At 36.1% G+C, this 6395-nt stretch overlaps 1 pseudogene; it reads right to left on the bottom strand.

Annotated features, from left to right (window-relative positions):
* Window positions 1-4933: 4933 nt before the first annotated feature.
* On the bottom strand, window positions 4934-6391 carry LOC149234587 (fe(II)/2-oxoglutarate-dependent dioxygenase 4-like; annotated as a pseudogene).
* Between the last annotated feature and the right edge of the window lie 4 nt (window positions 6392-6395).

Below are 6395 nucleotides of genomic sequence, written 5' to 3'. Positions count from 1 at the left end.
CTTCATTCCCATTCACTATCAATGTAACCAACCAGCCTAAAATCATTTGTTGCGGTGTACAAAATACCATACTCTTTTGTCCCATTGACATACCTTAGAATCATTTTGGCTACTTGCCAATGTGTCTTCTTTGGTGTCTCCATGAACCTCGACACCAAACTCTTTGCATACATTATATCTAGCCTAGTTGTGGTCAAATACATCAAGCTGCCCACCATACTTTTGTATAATGTTGGATTGATAATGTTCCTACAATATTCTTTGCTCAACTTCAACCCCTTGACAGTTGGAGATGGTGCAGGCTTGTTGTTCTGCATTCTAAACCTATCCAAAATGTCTACTACATACTTTTCTTAGGAAATAAAAATACAATTTTTTGTTTGCTTCACTTCTATGCCCAAAAAATACCTTAACAACGCAAATTCAGTCCTTTCAATCTCACTCTTCATGACTTCTTTGAAACTAGTGATGAGGAAATCATCACTTCTTGTAAAAATCAAATGATCTACATATAAGACAACAATAAGGAGCTTACCATCACTCTCTTTGATGTATAGAGTAGGCTCATCATCGCATTTGTCGAAACCATTGTCCATCAATAAGTGTATATTCTACTATGCCATGCATGCGGTGTTTGTTTCAACCCATAAAGAGCTTTCCTCAATGTATAAACCTTGTCTTCTTAGCCTTCTACCTCATAATGAGGTGGTTGCGCAACATATACTTCCTCTTTTAGCACTCCATTCAAGAATGTTGATTTTACGTCCATTTGATACACTTTCCATCTATGTTGCGCTGCAATCGACACGCCTGTATGCACTTTCTCCATCCTCATGACAGGCACAAATGTCTTTGCATAATATCTTCCATGTTGCTACTTGTATCCTTTGACAAGTAGCCTTGCTTCATTACTTTCAATCTTCCCCTTAATGTTTCTCTTAGTCCTATATACCCACTTCACTCCAATGACTTATTTTAGACTTGCTTCATTACTTTCAATCTTCCCCTCAATGTTTGTCTTAGTATTATATACCCACTCCACTCCAATGACTTATTTTCCTTGCGAGAGGTTCACTAACACCCATGTGTCATTCTATTCTATTGCTTATATTTCTTGCTCCATTGCCGTAACCCATTTTTCTTCTTTGATCGCATCTTGAAAATGGATTGGGTCATCTACATGACAAAATAATGAAAATAAGGAATTCACACGAGTGTTACTATGAACTTCATCTTGCTCATAAATTTCTTTTCAATTTTTGAATTTTGGTCTTCTTATGCTTGCAGAATATGGGGTTGACATGTCACTTGGTGTTGCGTTTTGCGCGCGTGCTTGGAGAAGCACTTGCTTAAATGTGGGACGTTGTCTTATTATTTTTTGACAGTGTTACTTGCTGCCTACTTTGTTGTGCTTGAATAGGAGTAGAGGGAGTCATTGTTGAGGAATTTCTTACTGATTTCAATTCCTCTTTGTCCTCATGTGGTATACATGCTTTCACATTGACTGTCTTCTCTAAGCTTCCATCCCATGCTTCCTCTTCTATGAACAACACATCTCTACTGATTAACCTTCTTTCTTGATGGATTGTAGAGCTTGTATGCCTCAGATTCATCACTATATCCAAAAAATATGCATTTCCCCCCCTTGTTGTCCAACTTATTCCTCAACTCATCTGGGACATGTGCATATGCCACACATCCAAACACTCTCATGTGAGTGACACTTTTCTTCCACTCCATGTCTCTTCAGTAACCACATTCCTAAAAATCTTGGTTGGACACCTATTCATGATATATGTTGCACAAGAGACAGATTCATCCCAATAATCATTTGGAAAATGTTTTTCCTTCAACAAGCTTCTTACCATTTCCATAACGGTCCTATTATTCCTTTCCATGACACCATTTTGCTAAGGTGTATACCTTGTTGTAATATGCTCTTGAATTCCATGCTCCTTACAAAAATGAAGGAAGTCATTTGAGATGTATTCACCAACTCTATCGGTCCTCAAGACTCTTATGTAGTGTCCACATTGCTTCTCAACAAAAGCCTTGTAATGGTGAAAGCGTTCAAACACTTCACTTTTCTGTTTTAAGAAGTAGACCCATGTCTTCCTTGTATAATCGTCTAAGAAAGTCAAAAATTAATGGCTGCCACCAATTGATGGTGTCTTCATTGGTCCACATAAATATGAATAGACAATCTCCACAGGTGCCTCTGCCCTTATTGACATTCCTATTGGAAATGTCTCTCTATGTTGTTTGTCCAAGATACATCCTTCACATAGGTTGTCCAGTTTTTCTATGAGTGGCAATCCCTTCACCATGCATTTCCTATGCAACAAATTCAAACATTCAAAGTTGATATGACCAAATCTAAAATGCCATAAGCAATTTTCATCCTTGACCTTTGCTTGATAGTTTACTTGTGTGACAACTGCAACTTTTCTTTCATCCTCTTGTGAATTGATTAGCATTTGTGCTTGTGCACCTTCTTCCTTCAAATCTGATTTTATCTTTAAGGGAAACATTATATTGCTTGTCATCTGAACATTTATGATCAACTGTCTTCTTAGAGGCCTATCCAAAATTATGCACTCATAATTTTTGAAAAGGACATTGTATCCCTTTTGCATGAGTTGTCCAATGCTTATGAGGTTATGCTTCAACCCAGGGAAAAGGTAAACCTCTGAGATGTACTTCTTCTCCCCTTTCTTTGTTAGGATATTAACTCTTCCTTTTCCCATGACATAGAATTTGCTATCAGTCTCTAATGTCACTTCACATTTCACACTTTCATATAGATTGGAAAACATTTCTATGTTCCCTATCATGTGGTTGTTACAACCTAAATCTAGAAACCATACATCACTTTCTTTTTCTTGTGCTACATTACAAGCTAAAAATATTCTATTATGGTTCTGATTTTCCTTTGTGAAATTTATACTTGGTGTTTTACTTATGCCATATTTCTTATTTCTACATTCATTTACATAATGACCATATTTCTTACAATAACGACATCGAACTTGAGATTTATCATACCTCTGACATTGTGTTTGATTTTGGCTTGGGCCTTGAATTGGGTTTTGATTTTTGCCCTTTGACTTGAGCTTGAAGGACTACTTCTTCCAACTCTATGTGGGCTTCTTCCTCTTCCTCTAACATTTGATCTTCCTATGCCTTTACCTTGACCAAATTAAACTTGTATCTTGAAGGCATGCTCCAATGAGGAGCTTGTTTCTCTTTTCAATCTATGTTCATGAGAAATCAGTGATGCATGAATCTCATCCACTGAAAATTGTGAGAGATCCTTTGTCTCTTCTATGGCCACAACAATGGTATCAAACCTTATTGGTAGACTTCTCAAAACTTTATCAACTATTATCCTTTCCTCAAGTGTCTCACCATGAGACCTGATTTGAGTAATTAGTCTATTTACATTTGTAAAAAATGAGTCTACATCCTCATACTCTTTCATACAAATTGTCTCAAAATCTATCCTTATCATTTGTATCTTTGTTGTCTTCACTTTCGCCATGCCTTGGTAGTCTGTCTGGAGGGTATCCCACGCTTGCTTGGACTTTGTTACTGTTGCAATCCTTGGGAAAATACTTTCATGAGTTGCTTGAAATATGTAGAAGAGGGCTTTTGCATCCTTATTCACGTTGTCCCTTAACAAATTCCTTTTTGGTTGTGTCAAGGAATTCTCTGTTGTTGCATCTGTTGGCCTTGAGAACCATTCTCCACCAAATCCCAAATGTCTTGAGAAGAAAACAGAGCCTTCATTTTTATAGTCCAGCAATCATAGTTTTTTCCATTAAAGTGAGGTATCTAAGGATTAGTTAATCTTGTGCTTGATGCTACCATTTATCACTATAAAAGAAATTCTCACTACTGGAAAATACGCTTCAAAAAAAAAAATTCCCTTAAAACAAATTTTAACTCCCAGTAAAAACACTAAACAAAGGATTAAAAAACATAAAAATTTACTCATAGTGAAACTGAGTAAAATATTGGAGAAACACATTAATACTTTAGATTTTATTTTTAATGCATTAAAATACATTCATATGAGAGTGTGGCTCATTCACCATGTAAATACCACTTCTTATGGTGACTTACACTTCACCATGGGTTGCGATGTAATACATAGTAAAACACATTAACTGTTGTTTTCACAGCCCCAATAATATTTGCTCCACGATTTTCTCCTCTCTAACTCTCAGACTTACACACTCGAACCTATACCAACTTATGTAAATGACTTTTACATTCATATTTATCAAAACATACAACTTGAACCATTAATAAATGAGAGCCCAAAAATTGAAGACATGGGATGGGTGATTATAGAAATAAGAGTTGCACAATAAACGTTTTCCCATACATATTTACCAACTCTTCATTAAGTGATTTAACTATTTGATGTGTTGTGGAATGGTCAGCCCCCACCAATATTTTCTCCATGAATTTCTCCTCTCTAACTCTCAGACTTACACACTTGACTCTCTACCAACTTATGTAAATGACTTTTACATTCATATTTATCAAAACATACAACTTGAATCATTAATAAATGACAACACAAAAATTTAAGACACGGGATGGGCGATTATACAAAATGAGAAATTTTCTAAACTTGCAGAGGTTGTTTTCTACAAATAAGAGTTGCTCAGTAAATGCTTTCCGAGACATATTTACCAACCCTTCATTAAGTGATTTAACTGTTTGATGTGTTTTGGAATGGTCAGCTTGTACTTTTGCCTTGAACTTGAGTCCTTTCGCTTGAAAACAAAGTTGCACCCTGCAGTTGAGGTGTACCACATGTATGGTTGTTGTCAGCCTAATTAACTGTAGTAGTTGAGATTAATATTTCCAACAGAAAAGACAAAATATAGAGTATACAACGTTGCACCGATTAATCGGTTGTTCATCTTGTTTCATCATTTTTTATCTTGATTGATTCTAAAATTCCTTTGCTTCTGAGACTTCAGCTTTACAGATCTGTTAGATATTCTTCATACAACATTTATTTATACAATGGTAGATGAGTTTCATCTGTTAGTTGTAGAGAAGGAAATACCAAGGCATCCATGGAAGGCCCATTTGGTGCTACTATAGAAATTCTTATTCTCTCTACATTTTCCACTGCTCTATGCTCCATGCACTTGTATCTCCCATTTCTTACAATTTGTTGGTCAAAATAAAATTAAAAAAAATCAGAGCTAGTCAAATTACTAATGTGAGGTCCCCATCATTGTAGAAATCTTGAAAAGACAACAAATGATTCTCACCTCCATATGGTCACCAACATTCACAAAAAAGGCACCAGGAGAGGCTCAATAGCCACCTAATGCCCCTCATGCAACACTTGCAGACCCTCCACATCGTATTGCAATAAAATAGTGAGACCCTTGTGATCAGGATGGTGTGTAATGCCCATGCTTTTATCTCACTTTGGACATGACGAGTACAAGTTGAGCACATTGAATTGAAAACCATCTTTGAAGACCATTTGTACATAATCTGAATTCAGTCCCAAGCCTTTAGATATTTCTCCCATCAATTTCAGATCCGAATTCCTGGTTTCTTTGAAGTATCATTCTGCAGCCTCTCTGCGGTCATAAAACTGATTATCTTAAGCAATGTCACATGGTTCGGGTTTGAATTTAGGTTTGACAATGATTAGGTTCGATTCAAGTTCCAATTTTTTGATGGGGTTTGGATAAGTTTCCCCTTTAGGTTCATCTATATACGCTTTCTATATGTATAAATATATTAACTTGAAAATGAAATATAAGATAAATTGTAAGAAATGGACATAAATAAAAAAATGTTATCACAAACATGGAAACTGCGAGGATAGATTACAAGCTTGAGTTGTGACATGAGGTTATGAGTTGGGATCTATGGACTTGGTTAATGGCCATGAGCTTAGATGAGATTCGTCAAACCTCAAATCACCAAAATTTGAACCTCATGGTTGAAGTTCGACGAACCTTGTGACATAGATCTTAAGTGATCAGCTCACTGAAAATTAATGAAATAATTACAGTGTTGGATCAAAAACATACCTGCAAATTGGGGGATTGATTGGTGTGCGCAATTCTAGATGAGAAAATTGCTTCAAATAGTCTCTCCAATTCAAAATTTGCTCCGCTCCAGTATAGAAACTTGTGCCATATCTTACTGAATTAAGCACATCTTTGGTCTCATATTTCATCTTCTCTTGGGGTAGGAGGGAGAAGAATCGATGAGCTGCATCTAACATACTGGAAATCACAGATTATTGAATGTCGTGATTAACTACTTGCTCTGAGGGAAACTTATTAGCATGCTTCCCATTAGAAAATAAGCTAAAAGATAAATGATGAAAGGATGGGGACATTAAT

Source organism: Pinus tabuliformis, chromosome 8, assembly GCF_031772625.1.
Source record: "Pinus tabuliformis cultivar Carrire ecotype Pingquan chromosome 8, CPIR1, whole genome shotgun sequence".
In the NCBI taxonomy this organism is placed as follows: Eukaryota; Viridiplantae; Streptophyta; class Pinopsida; order Pinales; family Pinaceae; genus Pinus; species Pinus tabuliformis.
This window is presented reverse-complemented; position numbering and strand designations above follow the sequence as displayed.